Source organism: Urocitellus parryii, chromosome 8 (assembly GCF_045843805.1).
Source record: "Urocitellus parryii isolate mUroPar1 chromosome 8, mUroPar1.hap1, whole genome shotgun sequence".
Taxonomy (NCBI): domain Eukaryota; kingdom Metazoa; phylum Chordata; class Mammalia; order Rodentia; family Sciuridae; genus Urocitellus; species Urocitellus parryii.
The window spans coordinates 116,359,843-116,378,308 of NC_135538.1; the positions used below are offsets into that span (position 1 = coordinate 116,359,843).

General features: G+C 55.7%; 1 long non-coding RNA gene across 1 annotated transcript; it reads right to left on the reverse strand.

Annotated features, from left to right (window-relative positions):
- Positions 1-14,797: 14,797 nt before the first annotated feature.
- Positions 14,798-18,089, reverse strand: LOC113179226 (uncharacterized). Its single transcript, XR_013344206.1, has 3 exons — positions 17,941-18,089; positions 17,344-17,454; positions 14,798-15,458 (listed from the first exon to the last, which is right to left on the reverse strand). It is a non-coding gene; the product is annotated as an uncharacterized LOC113179226 (long non-coding RNA).
- Between the last annotated feature and the right edge of the window lie 377 nt (positions 18,090-18,466).

The following is an 18,466-nucleotide window of genomic DNA, read 5'->3' on the forward strand; positions in this document are numbered from 1 at the left end:
GGCTCTCCAGCAGCTGATGACGTCCGTTAAGAAGCAGGCCTCTTACCTCTGGTCCCAGCCATTGGGGTGACTACCAAATGGCTAGTGTGCCGAGCATGTGCGGCCTGGTGCTTTGGGGAGGCAGGGCTGGAAGCATTTTCCTTCAAGGCTTGGGGATTGGCATCAGGATTCAGATAGGGCCTTCTTGTTTGCAAGGGCCCAAGATCAGTATCCCAGGAAGGCAGCCTCCCAGCTGTGCCTCCTAAGGTCTGTAGCCAGTTGTGGCCACCTTCCTGTCCACATGTGTCCCAACCTGTTATGGTCCCGTCGGCATGCCATGTTTTTAATCTGAAGCTGATCATGGAGCCAGTGCAGGGCTCTATTGCTGGGAAGCTGTTTGGAGAGCAGAAGCCAGATCAAAACAAAGGGAACACCAAAGGCCCCTCCGCCCAGCTCCTCCTCTACGGTAGGCAGTGGCATCTGAGCCCAGCCGCCGGGGCAGACTCGGCCTCATGCAGAGCTGCAGACATTTCTGAACCAACTTCGCAGGTTTCCTCAGCTTTGAGGGCCCAGCCTCGCTTTTAAGCAGCTCTCAAAGGATGACACAGGGTGGCAGGGTCTGCCTGAGGGGGGCTCTGAGGGCATCCTAGGACGGGTGCTTTGCTGAGAAGTTTTAGTTGCTCTGCCAGAAGCCCTTCGGAGTGCTCACCAGGTCACAGATCTGTCTCTCCTCAGTGACAAACAGCCCTCTTGGGCCCCGGTGGGCACCATAAAGAAGCTTGGGGAGTGAGGAAGGGAGAAGCTGTACCCCACAAATCTCAGCTATGGACATCCACCCAGGCGCTCCAAGCCACCTTCCTGAGGCTCTACTAGGGAAGAAGGTAAACACAGCCATTTGTCACTGACTTATCATAAGAGCTGCGGTAGCAGCTGTTCCCCCTTAATTAATGCACCATCGACTTTGAGCCTCAAAAATCCCTTTGCTGAAGCACGGGTGTGGACTCAAATTCATTATCCTGTTGGCCTCCTCCAAAGGGAAGGGGCAGAGGAGCAGCTATAAGTCACCTAACTGTTCCAAAAGTCCTCCCTGGGGTGGCCAGACCAGCTTGTCTCCAGAGAAAGTTCTGGCAACAAGGACAGAATATGGACAGAGGGTCCCACGATGCACCAAAGACAAGGAAAGCAGAGGGCTCCATGGGCACCGTGCCACCTGGCAACTCCATGTGTCTCAGGGCTGATGCTACACCCGGCTGTGGCAAAGCATGGGCTTCAGCATCCCCAAGACCAGCTCTGTCCTTCAATAGCTGGGGTCCTTGGGCAACTCACTCTGTCCCTGTAGCAAGGAGAGCTGATCTCAGGTCTGCTGTGCTGCTATGGGTCTGCCAGAACATCACAAAGCTTCATTCCACAGGAAAAGCCAGGATCTCTCAGAGGCTCTGGGAGGTTTGGTGGTCTGCCCGCAGCCCAGGGCTCCTCTGGTCTTTTCTCCTCTGCTGTTTCCCACACTGCCCAGCCACACCCCTCACTGCACTGACCCTCACCAGCCAGCTTCTGCCTCAGGACATTTGTGCTTGCTGTACATTTGCTCTGCATCCCCCAGACATCCACAGGGCTCATTCTCTCTGTCCTTGTCTCTGTCCCCATGCAAGGTTGCACTTGCTCCCCACCCTGCATGTCCTCTAGGGACCTACCCTTTCTTCTCCCCCTAAACCTGGCCCATTACACACTTTACTTATTCTTGCTGTCTCGCCGTCACCATTCCAATGGCAGTTCCGCTCCTCGAGGCATGAATATTTGTCTGGCCCATGCACTGCTGTCTGACCAGCTTTTAGAACAGTGCCTGGCACACAATAGGCATTCATTAAATATCGAATAAAAAAAAAATGAATGGAAACGTCCATCTCAGAAGGGAGAGCCAGGTCTCAAGTCTTAAAGGCCTGAATTCCTCCAGTTCTGTTCAGATTAGTGCTGTTTGTTTTTCCTTTTCAAACTGAGCAACTTGAGGACATCCCCACTGTCTGACCTGCCATGAACCCCAGCATGCTCCACTGCCTTGCCGCAGGCACCTGTCCCTGAAGGATGCTCCCTGGGCAGGTTGTCTCCCTGCCCCAGAGAAGCAGCACCGCATTGGCTGCAGAGGGGACCAGGTAGGAAGTCATGGGCAGGGTCCAGGCCAGGCCTCTCCCCTCTGCCCAGCACTCATTGAGACAAGGTCCAGAATGAGGCCTCCACAGCGTGATTTCACACCAGCCTGTGAGTGACAGCTTGGAGCAGATTTTCCTTGATTTCTAAGAAAAGTAACTGGATCTTTCTCTCAGAGTTGCTCCAGTTCTGTCGCAGGCCCCTCCATGAAGTCAAGGGCAAGCATCTAAAAGTCTCAGGGGTGTGGCGAAACTCCAGTGTGGGCAGCTGCTTTGCAAATCATGGAAGTGCTGCCCACCAAGGGTCCAGGCCCGGGCTGTCCCGGGGTGTGCAGATGAGCAAGAAGAGGAATGGGAAAGAGCTACAGAACAGCTCTGAGGAGAAGGGGAGAGGACTCGTCGCTGGTGATGGCAGCCCAGCTTCTGAGCTGCTTCATTCCGTAAGGAGACAGGGGAAAGTACAGTAATTTTCTTCAATGAAAACAGGCAACAGAATTCCCTTTGCCTCGTTCCCCTTGCAATTAAGCCCTTCTCTGCAAATGAAATGATTTGGTTTTCATGGGACTAATTTAAGCACACTGGAAGGACCGCTGAACTTTCTGATTGCAAACAGCAGCGTGCGTAGAACAGTCTGGCAGCCATGCGGGCTGATGAGCGGCCCAGCCACGGAGACCAGGGCTTGGCAGGGAGTCTGCTCTGCTCCTCCACAACCCCCTCCGTGCGGCTCCAGCCCTCTCCTTTCCAGCTCCCATCTCCCCTTCCCAAGCAAGGAGGCTGGACTGGACCCCAGCTGTAGTGGCAGGAGCCTCTGGCACCTTGGTGATGGCTTGGCAATGACACGCACCCTTTGCCACCCCTTTCACCAAAAGGTGGCGTCTGTTTCTTCTGCCTTGAATCCGGGAGGGCCCTGTGACTGCTCTGACCAATGGAATATGACCAGCAAGACACTGACCAGTTCCCAACGGGCCTTTCAGAGGCTTTGTCACTTCTGCCCTTTGGGGTTCCCAAGCCACCACAGAAAGAGGTCTGGCCACCCTATGGGACAGACCTTCTGGAGAGCTGCTAAGGCATCCCATCTGATATGTGGGCCAGGTTCCCTGGTATCAGGTTTGTTCTGAGTGGTCAGATAAGCATGCCCCCAAGCCCTGCTCCAAGCCCAAGAATCACAGATAAATAAATGGGAGTCATCTTAAGCCACTAAGATCATATTATTAGCCAGGTGTGGCGGTGAATGTCTGTAATCCCAATGGCTCAGGAGGCTGAAGCGGGAGGATCACAAGTTCAAAGCCAGCCTCAACAATGTAGTGAGGCCTTAAGCAACTTAAAAAGACCCTGACTCAAAATATAAAAACAGACTGGGGATGTAGTTCAGTGGTTAAGTGGCCCTGGGTTCAATTCCTGGTACCAAAATAAATAAATAAAAGATTGTATTATTATTACTATGATTAATAATATCAAATAGTTTTCATATTTTATATGAAATAGTCCGAGACTCCCAAGAAGACACACAAAGATAGTACAGAATTCACAGGTAACCTTCACCCTGCTTGTCTCAAGGATGACATCCCACAGGACCAAAGCACGTTGTCACACCCAGGAAGTTGGCCTGGATACTGTACTGTCAACCCAGGAATGGGACCTACTTCAGTTTCACCATCTTTTTCTGCACTTGTGTGTAGGTCTGGGTATGATGAGGGGATGAGGGTCCTAAGAAATGTCATCTGAGGAATCCACTAGGGCTTGGGTGGTCTGTCACCCCCGACAGATGAACAATCCCTGCAGAGGTGTGTTCCCCCAGGAGTGTGTGTTACCCTGCATTCTTCAATTGAATGAGACAGAAACACAGCTCTGAAGAACTTGTGCAGGGGGTGACTTTGTCAGCTCGCATAATCCCACCCTCTGAGAAGCAGGGAGGCCTGGAGTGGCCTGATCCAGGGACGGGGATACCCGAAGACCTGGGTGTGGGCCATGTCTTCAGAGGGCTCGTCAGATGGCTGCCACAGCTCTGAGGACCCATCTGAGAGGAGGCAGAGCAGGGAAGGTCTCAGTCCCATGGGAGTCTGGGCCTCCTCTAGGCCCATCCTGGGGCATGGAGCACTACAGGGGTCAGGACTGGGCTCCAGGCATCCCTGAGTCAGGACACATAATATATGTGCTTGCTCAGAATCCCAAACTTGGAAGCCCCCTCAAAGTCCCTCTCAAACAAAGGAGTGGAGCACTGTGGCCAGCAGAAGAGGGGAAAGATAAGAATTCAGAGCAAAGGAGAGACTGCAGTGTGCTCTTCCAGGGGGGAGTGGAGAACTTTCCATGTGAGTCTCAAAGAATGAGCACATAAAGGTATGGTGGGAACTCAGAGTGGCCCTGAGGGACAGGAACAGCTAATATGCAGAATAGCCACTGAGACTGTTTGCCAAAATTCTGGCATAAGATTAAACTCCCTCACTCTCTTTGAAATTTGGCACAGCAGTGTGATGCTTTAGCCAGTGAAATGTGAATTGAAGTGACAAACAGAACTTCAAGACAGAAGCATTAAGAGCCCCTAAAGGATCTGCCACTTCTTTTCCCTGGCCACAGTGTGTTGATGCCGCACAGGCTGCCCCCTCAACCTGGGTCCCAGGGTGACAACATGGAGCAGAACCCCCCGCTGCCCCACAAGGTAGTGATGTGAGCAAGAAATCAACCTATATTACTACCATGAACCTGGGATTATTTGTTACTGCAGCATTGGCTAGCCCATGCTGACTACAGGTAACTATCACCCTTGTCTTCCCTGAAGGAAGAACAAATGGCTCACTGTGCAGTAGGGGAGACATGGGGACATGCCTGAATTCTCATACTTCAACATCCAAAGCCTGGAGGCTGGGGGAGTAGACTAGAAGAGTCCAAGAAGTTCTGACCAGGGCATGGTGGCACACACCTATAATCCCAGCAGCTGGGGAAGCTGAGGCAGGAGGATTTCGAGTTCAAAGCCAGCCTCAGCAAAAGCGAGGTGCTAAGCAACTCAGTGAGACCTTGTCTGTAAATAAAACACACAATAGGGCTGGGGATGGGACTCAGTGGTCAAATGCCCCTGAGTTCAATCCCTGGTACCAAAAAAAAAAAAAAAAAAAAAGGTTCTGACCAGCCTTGGGTTTTTTGTTTGTTTTGTTTTGTTTTTAGTTTTGATTTTGGCTCTGCTAGTCCTTGTGCAGAGACCGAGACAGCATCTGGCAAGCTCTGTAGTAAGGGTTGAAGCTGGATCTTTCCAATCTGTCTGTGCAATTACTACCAAGACAAGGCCCAGGTCCCCTGAAGAGAAGGATCAGAGGAGCAGCGCCCAGCAGGCACATGGACCAGGCAGTGTCCTCACCCTGTGAGAGGTAGAGCTTGTTCTCCCAGCAGCCACAAAGGGGAGCGGGGCTGCAGTTCCAGCAAAGCCGAGACACCAGTGTGGCTCTGTAATGAAGAAGCCAGAGGGCCATGGCCAGGCCAGGTCTGCTTAAACAGCAGTGTGTGGCAGTCCCCGAGTGTCCCATCCCCCACAGGGACATTGCACACAACTGCTGAGCACTTGATCCCCAGGATCTCCAGTGGGATCTGGAAGGTACAGGGGTGATGAGCTTGGGCAGAGGAAAGGAAGAGTGTGTGTGTGTGTGTGTGTGTGTGTGCGTGCGCATGCACAAGCTCCAGCCACCAAGCAGGGGGAGGGGCTTCCTCTGAGACAAACACGCTCCATGTACTTTATCAAATTTGCAGATGCCACACAGCTGGGGGGATGATGGCAAATTCGCCAGATGACAGAGCTGGAGTCTAAAGAGAAGTTGACAGGCTGGAGCAACGGGGTGGATCTAACGAGATGAAACTTAACAGGGACAAACGTGTTTATTTCGTCTCATTTACTTATTTGGGCCCCATCTCCATGTGCAGAGGAATGGGGAGGAAGGAAGATCCCAGGAGGAAGGAAGTGGAAGTCCCTCTCGTGGGGCCCTGCTCTGCCTTCAAAGCCCTTCCAGAACCTGGTGTCTGTGGGCAGGGCCAGGCCACAGCCAAGGGAAATGCCTGCCCGCCCCTCACTGCTGCAGGGGAGACCAGGCCCAGCCCAGGCTCAGAATGGGGGCTCATGTCCTCCCTCAAAGCCCTTTCTGGAGTGAAGGAAGCCGCAGGAATGCCAGGAACCCACCCACAAGGCAGAGGCAGCCCCAAGATCCCCTCTGTCCCTGCCCCTCCATGGCTCCCTCCCCAGCCATTGGCTGACCCCCAAGATTTCCAGCCCTGTAGCGGCTGGGGGAAGGTGTATGTGTACCTGGGGCAGGGGGGCTGGCGGCGGTGGAGGAACCAGCCTGCCAGGGGACATGCAGATGGATGCAGTCCACAGCACAGCCAGCGGGGACAGGGCTCTGGACCTGAACCAGACTCTGACTCCCGGCCTTCCTGGCTGGGTGGCCTTAGGTGGCACACTTCCTCTGAGCCTCACATTTCCCATCTGTAGAATAGGGATGTCGCTGGCACCAGCTTCACATTCATTAAAAGGATTAAGTGGCATAATGCATGGACTGGCACGTAGACAGTTCTGCTGCTGTGAACCTGTGTGGCTCTCAGAAGTGTGACCGAGAATAAACAGATGGAAGGACCCAGTCTTGAGGCTACAGCTAATTACAAAGAGTGTTTTGGTTTTTTTTTTTTCTTTCTTTTCTTTCTTTTTCTTTTTCTTTTTGCCAGAGACAGGTTCTCTCCACGCCACCCAGCCTGGCCCACATCTCCTGGGCTCAGGTGATACTCCCGCCTCACCCTCCCAAGCAGCTGGGACCACAGTGTGTCCCACTGCACTGCCTTCCAAAAAACATTTTGAGAGGTCCAAGTGCCCCTGCCTGGGGCAGGCTGGGGCAGAGGGGTGAGCGCCCTGTGCTGAAAGTGGGCAGGCACCAAGGCAGAGGGAGGCCAGTGTGTGCGGATAACCAGCAGGGGTCAGCAGCACAGCAGGAGGGAAGGGAGGGCACCAGCTCCGGGGACAGCAGTGACCAGGTCAGGTTGCCTTGCTTCAGGACAGACAGATCTGAATTCTCAGCCACAGGCCTGGACCCAGGCTGGGAGAGTCTGAAGAGTATCCTGCCGGGGTCAGAGGCTTCCAGTGAGGAGCCAGAGGTGCAGCTCACTGTAGGCAGACCTGAGGGGGCTCCAGCCAGGGGTGCTGGCATCCGGGGAGATGAAGGTCTGGGTCCAGGCCCTAGAAGAGTCCCGCAGGTAGCTGAGACCAGGCCACCTGAGCACAAGCCTCCCTGCCCTTGAGACCCAAGAGGTGAGATCTTTTTCCCCTTCTACATTTGGGGATAGAAGGGCCCACTGCACCCCACCCCTCCCTACCCCATGGAGATAAGGCTGCTCTGGGAGAGAAGGAAGGGAGCAGCCCCCCAACTCTGGAGAGGAGGGGAGAGCTCGATTCACCCCTGCAGACTGCCCTGATATACAGAGAGCCCTGGGCCCATAGTTGGGAGCACGCCCTGGGGCGGAGGGCGGATGAGGGGCTCAGCCCTTCACTGGACCCTCTGGGACCTGCCTGTCAGCAGCAGAGCCCCAGAGACAGATGGGAGCTAAGCCCAGGTAAGACCTGACACTGCCAACCCAGAGCCAGCCATGGCCCTGACGCTCAGGACGGGCAGCTGTTCACTCCTGGCCCTTGGAGTGACCTCCACCTCCCTCTGGGGAGGGTGCCAGGGCAGGGTGGGCAGGAAGGAGCAGAGGAGCAGGGAAACTACTGTCCCTGATAGGTCACCCATCTTGGAGCTGGAGGAAGCTGATATCCCCACCTCCAGCCCCACCCCAGGAAGTGCTCTGGCAACTGATGGGGAGAGGGACCCAGCCAAGTGTCTGGGAGGGATCCTGAGGCATCAGGGTGGCGCCAGGGACACAGGAAAAGTTCCCTGGCAAAATCAAACCAAAGCCAAACAAAGGGGCCCTCTCCTAAGAGAAGGAGGCTGAAATTCCACCTTAATGATTCATTCCTTTAGCTTAACACTTCATCCTTTTAAAAAGTGCAAACCTGTCAAAGTCTCACCTACAAGGAGGTTTGTCAAAGGACAGGAGAGAGAATGCAGAGCACCCTGTGAAGGAAAACGTGGGGAGTCTGAGGAGAGAGCAGGCAGCGGTGCCGGTGCCCCTGTGGCCAAGGCCCAAACCCTCTGCAGGAGGGGGACGCTCAGGCTCAGTGCTGACCGGTCCTGTGTGCAGGGAGGAATCCTGGAACATGCCAGACTCCTGCCCCTCCAAAGACACCATTCTCACCTGCGCATGCTCCAATGTGCATGAACACATGCACACACGCGAATGAGAGACTATGCATGCGAACCCACACCCTCACCCTCCAACTCATGCCCATGACAAGATTCTGGGCTCAATGACCAGAGGGGCTGGGAAGAGGTGCAGTCTCCACTGTCCATTCCCAAAGCCTCTGCAAGAGCTCCAGGACGCCAGGAGCTCCATCCCACGGAAAGAGCCGCCTTCTGATTTAGGGTCAGAGCTGTCAGCCAGTGAATATTTATGGAGTGTCTGCAGGAGGCCTCTGAAGTGCCCTTGCAGTGATTGAGAGGAGGAGCGATTAACCCATTAGCGGGATTCATTTCCACATTAACATCTGCCTCTGCCTCCCGCAGGCAGTCGGGGCTCTCTGAGTCCTGAGTTGGCCCACCTGCTGGATCCACCTGCCGCAGGCACCTCTTTGTGGGCTTCAGCGAGGCAAGACCAAGACTGGGGTGGTCTGGCTGGGGGTGGGGGGCCACTTTAGTGCATGGAGCCAATATACTTAGGGTGTCTTCCTTTGAAATATACGTAGGGTGTCTTCCTCCCTTCCTTTTTTCCAAAGTAAGTTTAGGGGCTGGAGATGTGTCTCCATGGCAGAGCGCTTACATAAGGCCCTGGGCTGGATCCCCAGCATAATCAATCAATCAATCCATCCATCCATCCATCCATCAAAATTTAAAAATAAAGGAAGCTTAACTTTTATAAATGTAACACATGGACAAAAATGTTAACAGTCAAAAAGTCCTTCAGGAGGCTTATGAAGAAAGAGCAGCTGTCCCCCGCCCCAACCCAGGCCTAATGTCACCTCCCCTGGCCATTTTTTCCCCCTGCCATCTCAATTCTACGCAAGATGCCTACAAACCCGTGTTTCTTCCGTTTTAGATTTTATCCATCTACCGCTTAGTGTAGGAGATTATATCTTAACTTCCTGCTAGGATTTGACTACCCCATCACCCTCTCCGCCTCCCCGGCTGCCTCCGTCCTTGTCTCACGGTTTTTATTAAGTCAGCACTCCATGTTTACATTACTGTCACAACAGGGAAATGTTACTCGAGCTGAGCCTCGTAGTGTATCAGGATTACATTTCCTTTCATGTAAAACTTTTTTGTTTCCTAACAGTAATTAATTTGTCCTTTGGTTGTCTTTGCTTATTCCCTGTGACTTCCACCTGTTGTACCTGTTGTCACTTTATCCCCAGTCTCTCTGACCAGGCTTTAAACCTCCCCTCCACGGTCACACCCTGCAGGGCATCTGATTGTCTAACAGTTCCGTTGGTACCTTGACCACATCTTCCCACACTGGCCAACTCTCCAGGTCTGCAGAACCCAGAGGTCCTGGTTTTCCCCTCCATAACCCCCCAGCACTAGATTACTCTTTCCTGGCCTATGTCATCATGGGGGAGCACCCTCCAGGAGCTTCTGAGACAGGGTGCCGGCAGCTAGATCTTTTGTCACCTTTGTGGTGAATTGCTGTTAGCCACCAAAACCCACTCTCCCTCCTAATGTGGCGCTAGGGCGCAGCTCCACAGCTGGGCTGGTTCCTCACCTCCCTGCATGGTCCAGGGGTTGGGACAAGAGCTGGCCAGTGCGATGCACGCCAGAGAGACAACTGCAGCTCTGGACTTGGTGCCAAGACACTGGCTTCCTCCTGCTCTCCCTCTTCCTCTCTGTCTGCGGGAGCCTGAGCATGGTGGTTAGCCAGCCGAGACCCTCAGGCAGAGCCCATCAGTCACCATCTAGAAGCAGGACACTGCTAGCCCAGGGGCCCAGGTTCGGGGCATTTGGTTGCCCCTACTCCTCGGCCTTCAGTGGATCCTCCAGCCCCAGATGTATTGATTGATTGATTGATTGATTGATTATGCTGGGGATCCAGCCCAGGGCCCTCCAGTTTCAGAGCTTTCTATCTCGGTTCTCGTTGGACCCCTCAATAGCCATCCTTCCCCTGGTGGAGAAAGCCGGAGGATGGTCACCATCCATGGGTCCCTTTCACATCCCAGAGTTGCCATCTCTCACTCACTCTGTCCCTGTGGGCACACAGCTGTTTTTCACTTGCCTTTTTTCTTTACTGGGGATTGAACCCAGGGGTGCTTAACCACTGAGCCACATCCCCAGCCCTCTGTGTTTTTTATTTTGAAACAGGGTCTCGCTAAGTTGCTTAGGGTCTCACTAATTGGCTGAGGCTGGCCTCCTGGTTTGCTGGGATCACAAGCATTCACCACCATGCCCGCTCCCTTGCTGTCTCTGAGTTGGGTTCTTGGATGGTGTTTAGTCCACCTCAAGGACTAACTGGAAGCTCATCTCTCATTTCTTCTCATGCTTCCACGAGACCCAGCACAGTGCCTAGTACAAAGCAGGTTCTGCATGAATAACGAGAGACATGAGCTTCTACCCTCAAAAAGCTCACAACCAGTTGGGTGGAGGTTGAAGGTTGGGAGGAAGAGAAGACAAATGTACAATTAGCCTCATCAGAACTCACCATGGGGCAAATACCAAAGGTGGCAGTGGCCATCATGCCGTGGAATTCAGTGGAGGGCGAGTGGAGTGTACTAGCTGTGTGGGCAGGAAGGGCTCCCTGGAGGAGGCGGCCTGCTGATCAGGAAGGGGGAGGAGCAGATGGAGGGAGGGAGCCGCTGGATGGGGATGTTCCAGAGGCCAAGCTCAGGGAGCAGGCGTGGAGGGAGGGGGAGGGGTACTCAGGCTCCACCCCTGGAGGGGAGCTTCAGTGCTGGGGGGGACCACCACTGTCTGGGGTGGGGCTGTGAGGAGGCTGCGCCTGAGAGAGGCCAGGGATTCAGAGAAGGTAAGTGTGTCCTCCTCGTGGGAGTGAAGGCTCTGCTCTGCTCTGCTCCTGTCCCCCAGATCTGTGCCTGGCATAGAGAGGGGACCCAGTATGTTAATGAGGAATGAGTGACCGATTGAACCATGCCAGTCCCCTTGCGAGCCTCAGATGAGATGACAGAAGCCCAGAGCCTAGCTGGGCACACAGTATGTGCTCAGGAAAGAAGAGCCCCTCTGCAGGCCTCTCCAGATTCTCTCCACAGGGACAACCAAGAGTGCTGCAGGTGCTACAGCATCCTGAGGCCTGGGACCCCGGGGCAGGTGACCATGGAAATGCAGGCCCCCACTTCAATCTGAGCCCATGGGATATACCTACACAAAACCATTTCTTATGTATCTGAAACTCAGATGTAACCAGCATCTTGAATTTTAATTTGCTGTCTGGTCACCTTCCGCAGGGACCCTACTGAGGTCACCTGGAGTTTGGGTCAAGACCCAGCCCCCACTCCTGCCTGGCCCTTCCCGTCAGCTCCCAGCTGCCCTTGTGGGCCTGGCCCCGGGCTGTGGTGGTTGTCCCGTCCGGGAAGGTGGACTGGCTGCGAGTGCTCCAGGCCTAATTATATCCCTTCCTCTGAAGCCCTGGAAAGGGTGCCAGAGCCATGGGGGCTGGAGGCCCGAGAGCTCCTCCTCCTGCCTCAGCACTGGGGGTCCAGGATTCTGGCCTTGACCCAGACAGCCAGACAGGTAGGCGGCGGGGCTAAAATCAGACCAGAGGTGACAGGGAGGAAGCTGGCAGGGCCACTCAGGGTCCTTGGGGCTCAGGAAGGATCCTGACAGCCACGTCTCTCACGTCTCCCTGATGGCTGCTGCGGCCCCTCATGGAGAGCCCCCACCCCACAGAATCCCAGAGCCCCTCGGGGGCTTCTCAGATCAGTGCAGCCAATCAGGAGTCCTGGTTCCTGGCCTGTGGGACCCAGGGATCGCAGGAGCCGTCCCCACGTGGTTCCTGGAGGGTAAAGAGTTGGATGTGCATTATTGGTGAGAACAGTCAGCACATTCGTGGTACGGGCTTTGACGTGTCTGCCGACGGCTGCTGTTACAAATGTCATGATTTGAATCCTGGCTCTGGCCACTGGGCCCTAAGCACCCCGCTGCCCTCCAGGTCCCTTCAGTCCCCTCCACTCTCTCTAGGGGCCTTCCTAGGGCAGAGATGGGACATGGGGAAGGGGGCCACCTGAGAGGGACTTCTTAGACTTCCGACCTCCCCCAGGAGTGGGGGTGGCTGCCAGGGGACAGGGTGGAGGCAGGCCAAGGATGGATGGCCACAGAAGCCCCACTTGTCCAGCTCAGCAGAAACCGGGGCCAGCGGTAATGGGCCGGCAGCCCCCAGCTGCAGCCAACTCCATTTTCTGCCACAATTAAATGATCTCGGCGTTTGCTCACGCTCACTTATTCAATTACCTTAGCGGCCCTGAAGGACTCTCAAAGAAACAGCCATAAATAACACGCGCCAGCTGCCCCCGGGCTGTCATCCTGGCCCTGTCCCACAGCTCCGGCCTGGACCCTCCGCGTCAAGCAAGGGGATTCCGCCCGGTGAATCCCCAGTAAACCCTCCCCAGCTCCCACCACACGTCTCAAAGTCCAGCCAACCCGCTGCCAGCCAGTGGGCACACATGGGTCGACCCTGCTCAGCTGGGTGGTCTCCTGGGGCCACCCCTCCCTGCACCTCCATTTCCTCATCTGTGAAATGAGAGAAAGCGTGAGCATCCATGAGAGTTGTGAGGTGTTGCTCTCAAAAAGGGCCACGATCCTGGCTTCACCCCAGGAGGGAGGAGAGGCAGGGTATCCCCCTCCACTCCTTTCAGCTTCAGCCACCTTGAAGTCTTCCAGAAACCCCAGGTTCTTCTGCGCCCCTGTGTCTTTGAGGAGTTGTTCTCCTCCAAGAAGTCTCCTTCTTGTCTGGGGACTCCTACACACCCTTCCAGGCCCAGCTTATATGCCACCTCTTCTGGGAGGCCTGCACGCAACGCCCCATGGCAAGCAGGTTAGCCTCCCCTGTGACGCCTATTTGTCCTGGATCTGGGGACAATCCCAGAATCAAATTAGAAGCCACAACACAACCATGTCACTCATGAATCTGAATTCAGGACTGGAAGGCGTAGCTACCGTGGTGGCCCATCCCCAGGTGACCTGACTCACCATTTTTAATTATAATAGTTAAGATTTGGGGGACCTTGTCTCAGACACTGTGCCAAGTGCTTTTTACTTGCATTATGGCATTGAAATGTCACAATGACCCCAAGAAAGTTATTCCCCATTGCAGACAAGGAAACTGAGGGTCAGCGAGGCTAAGCTGCTGGTCCACGGTCAGAAAGTGACAGAGCTAGAACTTGAACCCAGGTGTCCCACATCCACAGTCCAGCCCCTGACTCTGTGCAGCAAGAAGAACTGGCCACTGGGGCTCTGGGTGCCTGGCTGGCTCTTCCTCTGGCCACCACACATCTCTGGGCGGGTCCTTTCATCTCTTTGCAGCCCCATTTGTTTTTTCTGATCCCATGAAATGAAAGAAGTATAACAGCAGCCTCTGAGGGTCCCTCCAGCTCTGATGTTCTGGGGTTTTCTTTCTTTCTATAGAGCACTGCTGCTGGCAGCAGAGCTTACAAAGCCCTTAAAACCAAGGCAGGATGGGTGGGCTCAGACCCCCCTGGGGAGATGCTGGGGGGGTAGGTTCCCCCAGTCCCCTCCCCCATGCCAGGAGGGCAGGTGGCAGTTTGTGGACGAGGGGGAGGAAACCTGGACCCCAGAAAGCACAGGTCTCCAAGGATCAGCAGCAGGACAGGGCAGGGCAGGGCAAGATTCCCTGACTGGGTAGCTTCCTCTGATGGCCTCTGAGGTTGGCCGCCAAGAAGGCCTCATAACCGATAGTTTAAGGGGCAAAGGAGACACAAGGTGTGACATTGATGGCATGTGAAGAGCCCCACGTTGGCTCTTTCATGGAGTAAAAGCCCATAAGTACCTGCTTTCCCAAGAGCCAGCTCAGGTGGGGAGGACACAGATTCAGGCCCTCTGCGTCCCTACCCTCTGGTGGCCCTTGGCCGGGTGTCCTCTCCCTAGGTCTGAGCTACAGGTGGTAGATCCCTGCCCAGTGCAGCTGGAGAGACCTGCTCCCAGCACCTGGCTATGGCCACCCACACCACCCTCCTGCTGGGGAGTTGAGACTGGGGGCCCAGGGCAGGGCCCAGCTGTGAGGGGGCCTCTTGCCTCTGTTTCCTTAGCTGCAGGAGGAGGGTGAGAAGGGTCCCCGCTTCACTGGCTTCGAGGAAGGTCAAGTGAGGTCCTGCATGTGGCACCCACGGCATGACAGATGATGGCTGTGAAGCGTGGCTCCCCCACACTGCCCCTCTCCTGCCCAGCCTCCACCGGGAGCCTGGCCTCCCCACACCCCCCCCACACCTGGCCTGTGGGCCAGGGGCACTGACACTGCCTGTCCCAAGGACCTGAGGGAAGCCATCCCACTGCTTCCTAGGCAGAGAGTTCACCAGACTTACAAGGAGAGTTTCACACCTCTGATTTAAAAAAAAAAAAAAATATTTTATTTTATTTTATTTTATTTTTGGTACCAGGGGTTGAACTCGGGGGCGCCTAACCTGACCCATCTCCAGACCATTTTTTAATTTAGAGACAGGGACTCACTGAGTTGCTTAGGGCCTCACTAAGATTCGGAGGCTGGCTTGGAACTTTCAACCCTCCTGGCTCAGCTTCCTGAGTCCCTGGGATTACAGGCCGCACGCCTCCTGATTCTGAAGCAAGTGGGTTCATGGCTCACCCTCCCAGGTTCCCTAGAACAGGCGAGGCAAGGAGACGGGGAGTGGCTGGGGGGGCTTAGGACCTGGAGGTCTCCGCTCTGCAGTCATTTGGAAGCCCAGCAGGAACCCAGGCGGGCTCTGGTACAGAGCCCTGGACAGGATCCAACACCCAAGCTAGAAGTTCCCACCTGGGACTGGGGCCCCGGGGCCAGGTCAGGCCTGACAGATGTGGATGGGACCCTGGGAGAACCGCAGACTGATGGCCTCCAGCCTCCCCCATGCGGGAGCTCAGGATGCGCTCCATCCGGTGCTTTCTAGGGAGCAGGCTGGGTGGCGGGAGGAGGACAGGGTGTGAGCCAAGCTGGGCGTGATGAGAGGGAAACCGGCAGGGGAAGGAGGGGCTTTTACTGGAACCTGGGCAGTCAGCAGCATCGGTGGCAGTCACCCATGTTTACACCGCAGGAAGGGGATGATGACATGCCCTGGAGAGAGGAGGGTGTTGTTGTCTCGGAGCCGGAACACAGGGTCAAGGGAGCAGGCATGGGGCAGCTATTGAGAACGATGCCACAGAACCATGGTGACCAGCCTGGGGCCTTCATTACCCGGAGGAGGAAAGGAAGCCCCAGTCATGCAAGCACAACATCCAGAGGCTGGGAGGGAAAGTCCGAGGCCCCGAGTGAGTACACACACTCATTCACTCATTCACCAAACGCCGGCTGGTGCAGGGACAGGTGCCGAGGACAGAGGGTTGAGCAAAATGAGCCAAGTCACCACCTTGGAGAGGAGAGACATGCAGGAGCAAATCACACACATCAGAGGGCAACTACATCCAGCATCATCACCCATAAAGAAAGGCACTGGGGAGGGAGGGGTGGGCTCTGCCAGAGAAGTCAAGGAGGGCTTCCTGCAAGTGGTGACATTCGAGCTGCCAAATGAAGGGTGAGAAGAAGTTAGCCCAGGAGAGAGGTGAGGAATGGGCATCCAGGTCGGAAGGAACAACAAGTGTGGCTAGTCCCCAAGGGAATGAGGGGGATGCTGCCCAGATGGGAAGGGGCGGGTCCTGGGTAGGGCTCTGGACTTCATTCTAAAGACAAGTAACTATTGAAGAGTGGTAAGCAAAGCCTCCCTCAGGGGAAAATGGGCTGTAGGAGCAGATTGAAGAGAGTGGGCAGAGCCTGAGGAGCAGGGGATGGCCGTGTGGTGGGTCGGGGGGGCTGTGGAAATGGAGAGAGGGGATCAATTAGAGAAATGTCTGGGTCCTGGCGATGGGTGAATGGCTGGGGAAGGCAGGAGTGGAGGGGAGTCCTAAAGGTCAGAACAGGCTGGGACAAGGGAGGGAAAGGGGGAGCTAGCCAGGGAGGGACCAGCCCACCCCTGTGCCTTGAGGGGACAGTCCCCAAACCATAGGCATGAACATGTGCGTCCCAGCCTCCAAATAGGGAAAACTGGCCGAGGATACTCTGCACTGAGCGCCATGCTGGTCAGAGCTGATTTCCTGGAGCAGGAGGGGTGAGAGCCAGGACCAGAGGGCGGGCGGCGCTGGAGTGGGCAGAGGTGGTCCTAGACGTGACTGTGGAGAAAGGCTTGGCAGCAGGCATCTTGGAAGGGAAGCCGAGCTTCGGAAAAATAACCAGAGAAAGAACTTGGCCGCGGACAGAGAACAGCAATGAAGTGCCCTCTCTGATTGCGTAACGGAAAGCGGCCGAGTGCCAGCTCCAGCGTGTTGTGTCACTGCTGTGGGCCTCCGTCACATATTAGGGGCTAAAAAATGTTGTTAAATAAGTAGATGAGTAAGAAGTCTGTGTGGAAACTGGCTCTGTAACAACAACATAAGCTCAGAAGGCGGGCGGCGGGAGGTGATCAGCCCTCGGGAGACCCGGCTCCAGTCCAGACTCAAGACTCACTGGCCACCTTGCTCCAGTGGGAAGTCCCTTCCCCTCTAAACCCCTGAGAGTGTCCCTCCCAGCCCTGTGGTGGCTCCAGGGATCCAAGTACAGACCAGGACGAGAGGGGAGCTGAGGAAAGCAGGTCACACCCTCCTCCAGGGCCAGTAACCAGAGCCCCAGGGGGGAGGGCCACCCAGGATCAGGACAAGCAGGGCAGCCTGTCCACTTGCCTTCCCTCAATGAGCGAATGTGATCTGTCACCCTGGTTGGGGAGGGGAGCAGCTGTGGCCTGATGGAGCCCCAGTCCCACTTCACACCAGGCTTCAAGGCACCCTGAATCCCCATCACGGAGCAGGCTCGGCCCTGTCTGGGTGTGGGAGGCCTGTGTCTGTCCACAGTGAGGACTTGCTGTGGCAGTCACAGGGAGTCAGTCAGGGGCCAGGTGCCCTACCTGCTGCAGCCTTTCCTGTAGGGAACATACCTGTCACCTGTCGAGCAGTTCCTGCTGGGCCAGACCTGGGAGCGGGTGCAGAGGACACTGAGCAGCATCCAGTGACGAGGACCAGGAGGCCTGGGCTGTCCCCCATTCCACCTGAGGGTGGACAGGGAGGGAGGGAGGGGAGGCTGTCTGTGCAGGATGAGCGCTCCACAGAGCTCATGGAAGAGCCGGCATGCCTGGTGCTGCCCCAACAGGTCTGGGGGACCAGGAGATGGGGGTCAGGGTCCTGGGGCACAAGTCAGAGAGAGGCTGGAGAGGGGTGAGCGGCGTCTCTGATCCCAAGAGGAGGCTGACACTGAGAGTCTGGAGGCCGATGTCCACAGGGAGAAGCCAGAAGGGACAGGTGGCCCCCTAACCCCAGGGGAACTTCGGCCAGGTGTCCAGGTTAGCCTGAGCTCCAAAGAGTGGCTTCAGACCCTTGGCCCTGCGCCTGTCCTTCCCCCACCCTATCTCTCCCCATCCACAGTCACCAGACCTCATCAAGCCTGACTCCCGGAGGGACCTAGAAGAGCCCCAAAGAGGTAAAACCCCATGCCTTCCGGCCCCACTGTCCCCTCTGCCCACCAGGCTAGGGCTCACCTGTTGGTGACAGCATCTGTTGGCCACCTTTGATTTGAAGCCAGCACTCTATACACAAACCGGAGCTTGACTTCCTGGTGCCAAGCTCCAGAACTGAAGGACAGGGGCCTGAGGTGGCCTCCTGCCCCATCCCGCATCACCTGGCCCCATCTTCCTTCCACCTCTCTGTCCCTGCCCCGCCCTGCCCTGGCCTCTGCGCACACCCTTGGCTTAGCTAGAGCCCTCTTCTTGCCACCCTCCCCCACTCAGCCTCATGACCCCATTTCTCCTTCAGTCCTCAGTTGGTCACTTCCCGCTGCCCCCAGGTTGAGGGACTCCTCCTAAGTCCCATGTTCTTCTCCCACCAAACACTTATATTGAAATCTCCCTCTGAATTGCTGAGCCCAACTCAAGCGCTTGAACAGAGGGTCCTGGGTCAGCCCTAGCAGAGGGCCTGGCACACACGAGGGACTCAGAAAACGACTTGTTGAACTGGTCATCATGCACTGATTGACCGGATGGACAGAACACCTTGCTGTGTGACTGC